Raw genomic sequence first — 12570 nt, 5'->3', positions numbered from 1 at the left:
ACATAAAAGGGTATACAACCCTTTTATGTAAAGTAAAAATTCTGTTGTTTTTTTAGGTGCAACACCCTTTTTTTTCGCCTAGGCGATCGAGAATGAATGGGAGTGAAAAGCCTCCCGGGATACGTGACGTAGGTATCCTGGGAGGCTATGCACTCCTATTCATTCTCTTGGGTGCTCCTTCTGCGCTCCTTCTGCGCATGCCCGAGCCTTTTCGCGCAAATAAATTTTTTTTTCATCCTACATCACCTGATCTCGCGCCTAGGTCGGGTGAGGTAAGATGAAGAACCAGGAAGAAGTGGAGAAGATGGCGGCGTCCAGAGCGCCCGCTCCAGGACAGATGCCAGAACGATGCGGGACCAGATGCAAGACCCCCCGATGGATCGGACTGCCTTGCGGGATTGAAGCTAAGTGTTTTTTTTCTGGCAGTTTTGAGTTTAGTTCCTCTTTAAGTTGGAAATAGTAAAAGTGTATCCAGGAATATAAAAAATATAAATGTTTCTGACACAAAAGGAATACACCCTCTGTAAAGTTTGTTTTTTCTCTCTGTGTCTCTGATAAGTAGATTTAATCTTTCAATTTGCATTGGTGGCCACTGTTGCCAAGACAAACATGATTTGAATATGTTGAGTTGTTACCAGAACAAGAGCTGAGGGGAATCTTGCACTGAAAAAAACTGTCCTGGTAACAGCTGTAAATTCCTTCACTTTGTTGAGAATGAGGGCACATTCACACTAAACCAGGGGTCACAACCTTTACTATCAAAAGAGCCATTTTGCCTCCTCTTCCACTAAAGAAAAATAGTTTGGAGCCGCAAAACATAACACAGTTTATAAACTTTTAAAAGTTTTAATATTTTTTTAATTTTACCTGTTACAAGAAGTGTGCATGTGTAGGCCTACTTTGAAATAAATTAAACACTGAACTATGCCCCTAGAAGCCTCCAGCTTCCAACGTATCATCCTGTTACATTAGAAGCTGGAGGCTTCTAATGTAACAGGGTAGATTTTTTTGATGGGCAGAGTTCTTTATGTTCAGACGATGCCTTAGCGATTAAATTTTAAGGGGTGTTAGCCACAGGTGTCCCCCATTTGCAGCTTTAATTTTGTTCACCTGTACCCCCCAATCTTGAGTAATTGGGGTTCAGGTGCTAGAAGCCTCCAGCAATGTGTAACAGGGTAGATTATTTTGATGGGCAGAGTTCTTTATTTTCTGACCATGCCTTAGCGATTCAATTGTAGGTGGTGTTAGCCATAAGTGTCCCCCACTTGCACCTCTATTTTGGTCACCTGTACCGCCTCCCCCCCGTTCCAGAGAAATTGGGGTTCAGATGCTAGATGCTTCCAGCAATGTGTAACAGGGTAGATTTTTTTCATAGGCAGAGTTTTTATGAATTTTTAGGAGGTGTTACCCACAGGTGTCCCGTACTTGTACCTCAAATTTTTTTCACCTGTACCCCCGTTTCCAGATAAATTGGGGTTTAGGTGCTAGAAGCCTCCAACAATGTGTAACAGGGTATGGGTTCTTTGATGGGTGGAGTTTTTAGGAGGTGTTAGCCACAGGTGTCCCCCACTTGCACCTCTAATTTTGTTCACCTGTACCCCCTTCTTGTTCCAGAGAAATTGGGGTTCAGGTGCCTCCAGCAATGTGTAACGGTAGATTTTTTTGATGGGCAGAGTTCTTTATGTTCTGATGATAGCCTAACAATTAAATTTTAGGGGTGTTAGTCACAGGTGTCCCCCACTTGCACCTACATTTTTGGTTTTGTACATCTCCCCATTCCAGAGCAATTGGGGTTCAAAGGAGGGGGGATGTCATTGTACACACCCATTTGTACACGCCCCGTGGTAGATTTATTTCACTGGTAGATTTTTTTCATTAGAACACCGGATAGGGAATCCCCCTCCTCCGCAGTGTCTTGGGAGGAAGGGGATCCCCCATCAGAGATCTCCCCGCGGCAGCCGAAGGGAGCCACAACAAGGAGGCTAAAGAGCCGCATGCGGCTCCGGAGCCGCAGGTTGCAGACCCCTGCACTAAACCATTCCATTGTGTTGCACATGGGTAACTGCCCATTATATCATTCATTAAAATATGCTAAGTGTAAATGTGTTAAGGCAGCCCATTCATAAGGAATAGACAGCCAATGCACCACAATTCCTACAAGCTGTCACTGAAAATTAACAAACCTGAGCAACTAAACTATCAATTTGGCACTCTGAATGATTTTCCTTTCCATCGTTTCCCATTGGGCGCTACTAAGCAAACAATATACAGAATTTTCCGCCACATTATATATCAGGGTATCCCATGTAACAAAGAACATCTTTGTCTTTCTCTCTACAACTAACCAGTTTGTTAAACAGAACCAAGTGATCACTCCTCAATTAAAAGTCTCTTAAGTCCCCTGAAGAAACAAACCAGCGAAAGACGCCAAACAATGATAATCTGTTGCGATTACTATGAAAAAAAAAAGACTGTAAAACACCTGGGCTACTAACTCTACAGTTTATGTGGATAACTAATATTACCTTTTGTACTATTGATATCTTTCCTATTTGGAGTAAATATGTTTTATATGGTATGCCAAAACGCCCCTCTGGTTATTCTTTCTGTATGTAATGCACCACAATTGACAAAAAAGTTTGCATGACTCTTTTAAAAAATGCAGCACCCCACAATATTGCATCTGCATTGTGGGGTGGTGCAATGTGCATAAGTGTTATCATCAGCAACAAACGGTGAGTTTTTCAGCAAATTTTGACAGATAAGCAGCGATCATGCAGGTAAGAATACTTTTTGCTGAAGGGACATGCATATCTCTTCCTGCAATAAGGACCTGCCTCGAGTTTTAACTCTTACCCACCCTGTCTAAAACACACAAAAATATTTGGACTGTACATATAATACACTTTAAATGTAATTATGAAACACATTGCTACATTTTTCTGCTGTAGCATCAATAGTAAGAGTAATAAGTAATAGATAAAATGTTACTACTTTTCCACCATTATATCAAAACTAGTGCCTTTACAAGGTAAAATGTGATCATAAAGTTTTCCATTTTTGTTATTTTTTTTTTAATCTGGGTGGTTATGATTACAGTGTGGTGTTGTTATTCATTATCTGTAATCGAAATGAATCAGGCAGAAAATGCCTTGTTTTATCTGACTGAATAGTGACAATTTTCACATGGGCTTTCATTAGGTGTTTTTGTACACTTTACACCGGCATGGTGTATTGTTGTCACCGTCACGAAATCTACCAATAGAAATAATAGAGCAGAGTGGCTAGTTTTGGTGCAATGTGTTAACGTGTTATGTTGTGCATGAACATGTGTTAGTTAAGATAGCCTATTCAAATTAATAGGTTGCCAACACACAATGAAAACACAAGGTATTTACTTTTAGAGTACAACACATGGTAGTGTGTGCATTGTGATGCGCTGCCTTACTGTTTTTAAGGTTACGCATTTAGCTAATCCTCATGCCAGAAAAGCCACTTGGGGAGGCGCTATATGTAGTTTCCCCCTGTGGCTGCCGCTTAGAGAATGAATAGGGGCTGCAGAAAGTGGTACTAGAACTGCTCACTGCCTCCAACTGTCAGTGGTTCTTTTTGAACCAACGCTACCAAGTGAGTGCTTGAATGGATGGCAAAGTTCCAGCTGTGGGGAGCCATGCAAAATCGCACATTGAAAAGGCAATTGTAAACCTGCCTTTAGTTTCACTAAAGAATCCATTTAATATTCAAATCTGTACTTTTTAGCCATGTGACAGCAATGGCGTTTGTAACACAATATATGGAAACGTTGTGTCAGAGAAAGCAACCAAATAAAATCAAGCTTTACTTTTCCAAATGTCATAAAATAATGTGCTTGTTTGCTCAGGTTATATGAGTTTTTTGAGGCACTTCTCACTAAGTTACTTTGTGTTGAGTTTTATGAACTTCTGTTTAAATGGTTCCATTTGTTATCTGTTGAGTAACTACTGGCTTTTTAAAGTTCTTCATACACAGAATCCAAAGGTGACAATTCAGCTTTGTTGTAGGCTGTATGCCCAATTCCCTGCTGGTTTATATTTAATCTCTTTGACAGGATCTTTTCTTTGAGTTACCAAGCTATTACCATTTTAAACCAGGTATCGTTTTTCATTAATTAGAAAACCTTTGTAGATGAAGACTTCTGATGTGATTGAGATCTACTTTTGATATGACCTCATGGCCTCTGATTACTGTGGGGGAAAACTCACTAGGGATGAGCGAGCGAGATTTGTAAGTTTGATCTCCCGGCAAGTCGGGCCATTTCCGCTTACCGAACATTTAAGCCAGAATGGCCTTGTAATTCACCACAAGGTCGTGTTCTCCGCGAACAAATGAGGGAAAATGCAGGGAGCAGGAACGGCGACTATTTCCAGTGGGAATGGCACGGCTGGGAGCGATTTATTTGCTCCCAGGATGCACAGCAAGGCCCAACAGTCCAATCAGGGGAGATCTAAGCACAGACATATATACAGGGAAGGAGGGAAGGGGTAGTCACTCCATCTTGTGTTCTGTGTCAGAGAAAGAAGCAGGGAGAGAAGTGCATTGTGAAAGGGACAGGTTAGGAGCCTTCTGTATATCTTGAAATATACAGATTGTGCAGTTTTTGATGCTACCTCTTGCTATCTGTATTTTTCTAAAAAAATATAGATATTTTGTTCTGATAGCACTTGTTATCTATCAAAAAAAGCCAGAAAAATGTCTGTATTTCTCTCAAAAAAATACAGATATTTCATTCTGATAGCACTTGCTATCAATCAAAAAACCCATACAAATGTATGTATTTATGTAAAAAAAATACAGATATTTCATTCTGATAGCACAAATAGGAAAAAGATGAGTGGTAGATGCAGGGGAAGGCGTGGCGTTGGGAAACCTGTCGCATCTGGCAGGGGGCATACTCCCCAGGGGTCCCCCAGTGTAGGACAGCAGCAGCAGCAAACCGTTGGAGGCAGCAGCACAAATTGTCAAACAGGTCTGAGATGTGTGCGGAGCACCAGTACGCTGGTAGATTTATTGAGAGGGCGTACTACAATCATACAGCCACGTCATGTGGAGATTATTGTGGACTGGGTCTCAGGAGCCTCAAGTGCAGCAGGCTCTTCTTCTGCAGAAGGCTCTTCTTTTGCAGCAGCAGCAGCAAACCGCACAGCCGTGACAGGAGCAAAGACAGGAGTTAGCGTGGCTAATGTGCCTTGCCTGTACCTCCCAATGGCTCTGCCTTGTTGTTTGAGGAACAGCCAACAGAGGATCTGTCATTGCGAATTTCAGAGCAGGAGGCACACTTTGAGACCCTTGGAGAGTGTGGTCAGCACTTGCTGGGCAAAGATTCTGCATCAGTGGCTGCATTTGCAGAGGTTGGCTTAGATGAAAATGAGGATGATGATGACCATGATGTCACCTGGAAACCACCAGTGAGTGTTAGGGCTAGCAGCAGTTCCTAAACAGACATAGAGGAAAGGCAGCAGCAACAAACTGGGGATGGAAAAAGCCGCAAATCTACTTCATGTGAGTCCCAAAGAACACACAGACAAGTGGGCACAAGTCAGAGACAATGTGACTGTGGGGGGTCGATGGAGCTGGAGCAGACGCAGGGCACCCCCCATAGGCAGGCAAAGAACTGTGGTCCTTTTTCACGCTGAAAGACGATGACGGGTGCGTAGCAATCTGCATCCTGTGCCACAGGCAGATTCGCAGAGGACAGGCCGGATCACATTTGGGTGCAACATCCCTGCTTTCCCACATGCGCAAGAACCACAAACCAAAGTGGGAGCATTACTTACGTTCTCCTAAAGGAGGTGTAACCACCTCATCCTCTCTTTTTCCACCTCCATTTACTTCTTCTACACCTCCAACTGTCATTGCTACTATGTCTCAGGAGGTTGGTGACAGTCACACTTCAAGCTGCGAGGAAGTATCAACTTCTGGCCGCAGGTTTCGTGGCGTCAGAAGACGTTTTTTGTTTCCGAAAGATGGGTACTCCAGTGACCCCTTCAGCTTTCCTAGCTCCCAGTCCCTTCAGCCCACTTTACCTGAGATCTGTGCAAGGCATCAGGCTATGGGCCCAACCAACAAAAGAGTCATCGAACTCAATTCACGTCTAGCCAAACTATTGACGTTGCAGCTACTGCCATATAGCATTGTTATAGCCTGTGCTGAGCGTTGGTGGAATATACTAAACAGGCATTACTTCTCCCGCACAGCTGTTCCTAGTTTACAGGCACATGTAATGGGTAACCTCTCCCAGGCATTGGCATTCTCGGTGTCCAGTCAAATTCATGTCACCATGGACAGCTGGACAACTAGGCAGGGAGTGGGATGCTACCCGTCCTTTACCACTCACTGGGTGGCCTTGCATAGCTCAGTGGGCTGCAGTCTGCAAGAGGTATTGCAGCACCTGGTACCCCTGCCGAGGGGTGTGGTGGGAAAGCATGGGCCAACCCAGTCATCTCCCTCTTCCTTCATTCCTTCTATGGGCAAACCCTCTCTTTTGGACACTCCTCCTGAAAGGCCAGCAGCAGAGGACACTGTGGTTAAGCAGGCACGCCACTACGGCTCCCTCAAGCACACGCATTGCCAGGCAGTGCTGAAACTGGTGTCCTTGGGGGACAAAAGTCACACCGCCAGAGAACGCTTGTCTGCTTTGCACAGAGTGGTTAAGGCTTGGCTAACGCCCTCCCACGCAAAACACATGTACCCGGCTTTGCGCATGTACTGAACCTTTTGGTGAAGAAGTTCCTCCGCACGTACCCAGAACTGCAGGACTTACTTAGACAGGCTCACTCTATCTGCAGCCATGTACACCGATCCCCTACTGCTGCCGTGGCGCTTAGCAAGATCCAGCGCCAACAGAGGCTTCCACCGCATTGACTGATTTGTGACACTGTGACTAGATGGAACCCCCACCCTGCACATGCTCCAGTGTCTGTGTGAGTAAAACCCAGCCATCCGCCATTACTTGGTCAGCAAGATCCAGCGCCAACAGAGGCTTCCACCGCATTGACTGATTTGTGACACTGTGACTAGATGGAACCCCACCCTGCACATGCTCCAGCGTCTGTGTGAGCAAAACCTAGCCATCCACTATTACTTGGTCAGGATGGTGCATGGAGGCAGTGGGGCCCTTGGTGCAGCCACACAACTAAGCTATTTTTCCAGTGACCAGTGGCTGCAGATGGAGACGCTGTGCAAGGTACTGGCCCCCTTTGAGCAGGCCACAAATGTTGTGAGTTGGGAGCGGTCAGGCTGGAACAATGTCATTCCCATCATCTTTCTGCTTGATAATACCCTGTGTGGCCTGATGGAAAGTGGCGATGGGAGAGGAGGAGAAGAAATGGGGGAGGAGGATGAGGGTGACATTACACTCCATAGCGCACAGCCAGCATCAGCAGGCGAAAGAAGGGACACTGGCCAGCATCAGGAGGTTCAAGAGGAGGAGGAGGAAGATGATGAGGGAGACCATGTTGGGGCTGCTGGACAGGCCCGTCTAACCCGCATTTGTGCTGTCACGCCCCTGGCATTGTTCGGGCGATGGAACAACAGGAACTGCTGCAGCTTGAAGAAGAGGAGGTGGGTGATGAGGAGGAAGATGTTTTGGCCCCTACTGAGGGAGAGGAGGAGGATGAGCCGAGGGAACCCCTCTTTCATATGTGTGTCCACATGTTGCGATGTCTACGGAGGGACCCCCGCATTTGCAGCATCAAAAACCGGAATGATTACTGGCTGGCCACCCTTCTGAATCAACGCTACTAAAAGACAAAATGTTGCAGTTTCTATCCAACCCGGGTAGCAAGAGAATGAAAGGGTGACATGCCTGGGCAGAATACTATGCGACCGGCTGTGTGAGGAGTTCAGTGCACCACATTCCACACAGGGAGCTCAGGCGCCTCACCATTTTGAAAATGAACGAAAGGTGGGTTACTAACAACTATTATATCACCACTGCAGATGTCATTGATTGACTGACACAAGGACAAACTAGGCCAACCAAGACGACTCTGTGAACCCACACTGCTCCTGTGCTGAGTCTGTAGCTGCCTATCACCAAACACCCTGTCAGCTGAGCCTGCCTCGGTTGAATTTTTCCGCTAGTAATCGCAAAGTCCAGGGGTGGCATTCATCGCCAGTGTCATGCCTGCCATTGTGCCAGCTAGCAATTTTACTTTACATTTTTTTACTGCTTCCGGGAGGCCAACAAACTGTAGATGAAAACCCCAGTACTGCCACACGGATAGGTACCATTGCCTTTGCCTAATTTTATAGCTAAGTAATGTAAGATTGAGGGTTGGCATTCCTGTCATCCACTTCATGATGCAAACTAGCAATATCGTCTACCTTCCTAACGCTTCCGGCACCTCAGACAACAGCAACAGTGCTGGTGCACAAAACATCTTGGTCTGGTCCTTCTACGTTTAATCACAAATTTCCAATATTTGCATTACACACTTGGGGTTGGCATTGACGATGCACTACACCCAGCTCTAGATGCCAGTTACCAATGCCGTCCAGGCTTCGTCTCAGGGGCCACCGCCTCCTCCTTCTACTGTTGCTGCTGCCACCTGCCCGGTACTCCATCCACAAAAATTGTATTACACACTTCTGGGTGCCATTGACGATGCACTACACCCAGCTCTAGATGTCAGTTACCAATGTGCTCCACGCTCAGTCTAAGGGCCCACCGCCACCTCCTGATGCTGTTGCTGCTGCCGCCTGTGAGTACTCCATTCACTATATTTGTATTACACACTTCTGGGTGTCATTGACGATGCACTACACCCAGCTCAACATTTCAGTTGCCAATGCGGTCCATGCTCCGTCTCAGGGCCCACCGCGTCCTCCTGATGCTGTTGCTGCTGTGGCCTGTCAGTACTTCATTCACTATAATTGTATTACACACTTCTAGGTGTCATTGACGATGCACTACACCCAGCTCTAGATGCCAGTTACAAATAAGGTTAGCACTCCGGCTCAGGGCCCACCGCCATCTCCTGATGTTGTTGTGGCTGCCTTCTGTCAGTACTCCATTCATTATGATTGTATTACACACTTCTGGGTGTCATTGACAATGCAATACACCCAGCTCTAGATGTCAGATACCAATGCGCTCCACGCTCTGTTTCAGGGCCCACAGCGTCCTCCTGATGCTGTTGCTGCTGCTGCCTGTCAGTACTTCATTCACTATAATTTTATTACACACTTCTGGGTGTCATTGACGATGCAGTACTCCCAGCTCTAAATGCAAGTTACAAATTTGGTCCATGCTCCGTCTCAGGGCCACCGGCTCCTCCTGATGCTGTTGCTGCTGCCACCTGTCAGTACTCTATTGACTATAATTGTATTTGCCTATTTTGCATATTTCAAAGTTAAACTTGGTGATCAAGATAAGTCTTGGGCCCCTCATGAGGTGTGCAAACATTGTGTCCAGGGTTTACGGATGTGGACAAGGAGTAGACGTGATAAGGTGCCATTTGGTATACTTATGGTTTGTCGAGAGCCAGGAGATCATTTCAGTGACTGTTACTTTTGTATAGTTAAAACTTCAGGATATAACAAGAAAAATACACTACCCTCTCTTGAAGAACATGATCATGGTGATGAACTAGGTGAGAACAATGATGAAGTGTTTGAAATTGAAGAGGACTCTGTTCGTAAGGGATTTGATCAGCATGATTTTAGTGATTTAGCATGTGATTTGGCACTATCGAAGAAGGCTTCAGAACTTAGCTAGCATCAAGACTGTGAGAAAAACTTACTTGAAAAAGGAAAACAAAGGTATCATACTTTGGAACCAAAGAAATTGCATTTCTGCAGTACTTTAGAACTGACAGAGGCTTTGTTTTCAATCTATCCTCCTAATCTATCACTCAAATGAATGGCGACTATTCATCGATAGCTGGAAGCAGAGCTTAAAGTGTGTCCTCCTTCACAATGGCAATATATTTGGGCCAGTCCCAATTGGCCATTCAGTTTCTCTTTGTGAAGAATATGAAGACATAAAGAGAGTCATTGAGCTGTTGCAATAATTGCCTTTCAAAGGCAAGAGTGCTACCTCTGAGCCACCGTAGCACTCAGAATCAGAATTACACAGACTCAAATCTGAAGAATGAACTATGAACTGTAAATTGATTATACTGTATCGTATTAAATTCAACTAACTTTTGATCAAAGGTCCACATTTAAAAATTAAACAAGTTGATTTAAATTTAAAACCTAAATTTAAAGTCAATATACTTCAGGCAACAGCTCACAACAAGCATGAAAAGCCTTGTTCACTAGATATTACTAAATTTTATAAATCTTTGCCTCTCTGCATATTTCTGTTAGGGAGTAGAAATAACATTCTGCTTACAAGGTTGTTTAATAAAAGAAAAAAAAACAGATTTATTTACGTAATTAAGCAAATTTTGTAACTTTGATTCTAGTTCCTACAACAGAACTCCTGAGAGTTAATGGTAATACAGATCACAATTCTTTAATAAGTATACATTTTCATGAGAGACCCAGCAAGACACAGAGGGTGTCTGTAGATGTGCATCTACTCTTTAGCACCTATGAGGGCCAAGCAGTGCTGGCAGATGGAAATGGATGTATTTATCTGCTGCCTTTTTTGACTTACAACAGAACAATGGTGTGAGGATTGGGCCAGCTGGCCAGCTCACAGATGCTGTTAACACTCTGTAAAATAACAGGTGCCAACTTTGGCACTAACAATATTGTGTTATACTTTTCCCAGAAATGTCATGGATAATTGTTCACATCATACACACACATATATAAAGTAATATGCTGTGTATATGACTGCTGGATGAATTTATGTCTGTGTATCTATATGTATGTTTATATGTGTTTCGGGGGGGAGTGAGAAGTTCCTGGCTTTGCCCAGAAAGAAGAGAGCCAGAGTTATGAAATAATACATTTATTCAACATATTCCCCCCTGAGACTGATGCACTTGGTACAGCGTAGCTGCAGGTTTTTTAGACCAGTCAAATAAAAGTCTTTTGGTTGGGCTCTCAGCAGCATCTTTGACGTCAGAAATGTCCTCAAAACGTTGCCCCTTCAGGTGTTTCTTCAAATTTGGGAACATATAATAGTTCAAAGGGGCCAGGTCAGGTGAGTAGGGGGGATGGTGGACCAGTTTGAAACCCAAGGTGTTCAGTTTGGCAGCCACAACGTTGGACGTGTGCGCAGGTGCATTGTCCTTCAAAAAAAGGATCCCTTTGGTCAACTTTCCACGGCCTTTCGTCTTAATTGGCTCCTTCAGCTGGTCCAGGTGGTTAGCATAATACTGTCTGGTGATACTAGGGCCCTGAGGTAAGTAGTCCACCAACAGAATACTGTCTTTGTCCCAGAAAACAGACCCGATGACTTTTTTGGAAGATTTCTGGGTTCTGAACATCTTCGGCTGTGGGGACCTGCTGTGGCGCCATTTCTTTGACTGTTCCTTGGTTTAAGGATCATAGAAGTAGAGCCAGGTTTCATCCTCAGTCACTAACCTAGCCAAAAAGTCCTGTGCAGCTTCAAAATGGGTCAAAACGGCTTTGGATGCTTCAACTCTTCTTCTGATCACTGTGCAAACATTTCAGCACCCACTTCGCTAAAAGCTTGCTTGATGACGGCCTGTAACTCCAACAACGTGAATCTTGCTTGTGCCTCTGACATCACAGCTTCTTACTAAAAGAAAAAACAGTTTTAAGAATCGCAAAGACCTGATATTTGCACGTTTACACACTAAGATATTAGGCTGTCATATGCCCTCACACTCATTTTTCTATTTTATCTGGAAGGGGGCAAAGCCAGGAACTTCTCTGCACCCCCTCGTATATTCCGGGGGAAAAGCTAGAGAGAAGAAGTTGTGTATATTGTACACATGATTGCCAAGGATGGGAAACAGGAAAATGTTTTAAATAAGTTAGTATTGTAGTAATGTATATATAAATAGGGCTGCTAATAAGAGGTGGAGACAAATAATGTATATATGGCTGCCAGGGATAGGAATGGGGAGAAGAGATCTTTATATGACTGTCAGAGAACAAATATGTATATAGAGTTTAGGGGTTTTGTCATTTTCATGGGTTTTGGGAGCAAGGTGGTAAAATCTGTATGGTGTATATGATATAAATGTATAAGTATTGAATATTATTTTTTTTTATAGTAAGTGGGGTGTGGAGAAGAAATAGTGCATATATGGTTTGATGAGCAGTAATGTGTGTGTGTGTCTATGTATATATACAGAGGGGGAGATAGAGATAGATAGAGAGGGTGATGGGGAGGTGTCCTTTATACAGGATTTTCCAAGGATGGTGGTGGGGGCAGTAGTAGATATAAGGTTTCTGGTGGGAAGGTAATATGTCACTGGTTTTAGGTGGGGGTGGTAGAGAAGTAATGTATATATAGTTTCAGGCAGAGGTTGTGCAGGGGAGTAATGTATATATGGTTTCAGGCAGGGGGTTTATTGTATTTATTGTTTCAGTAGGTGGTGGGTCAGAGGAGTATATAGGTTTTTTGGTGGTGGAGTAATGTGTATATGATTTTAGGTGGGG

This window comes from Pyxicephalus adspersus, chromosome 1 (assembly GCF_032062135.1).
Source record: "Pyxicephalus adspersus chromosome 1, UCB_Pads_2.0, whole genome shotgun sequence".
Classification (NCBI taxonomy): domain Eukaryota; kingdom Metazoa; phylum Chordata; class Amphibia; order Anura; family Pyxicephalidae; genus Pyxicephalus; species Pyxicephalus adspersus.
The sequence above is the reverse complement of the archived record's forward strand: the minus strand, read 5'-3'. Positions refer to the sequence as shown.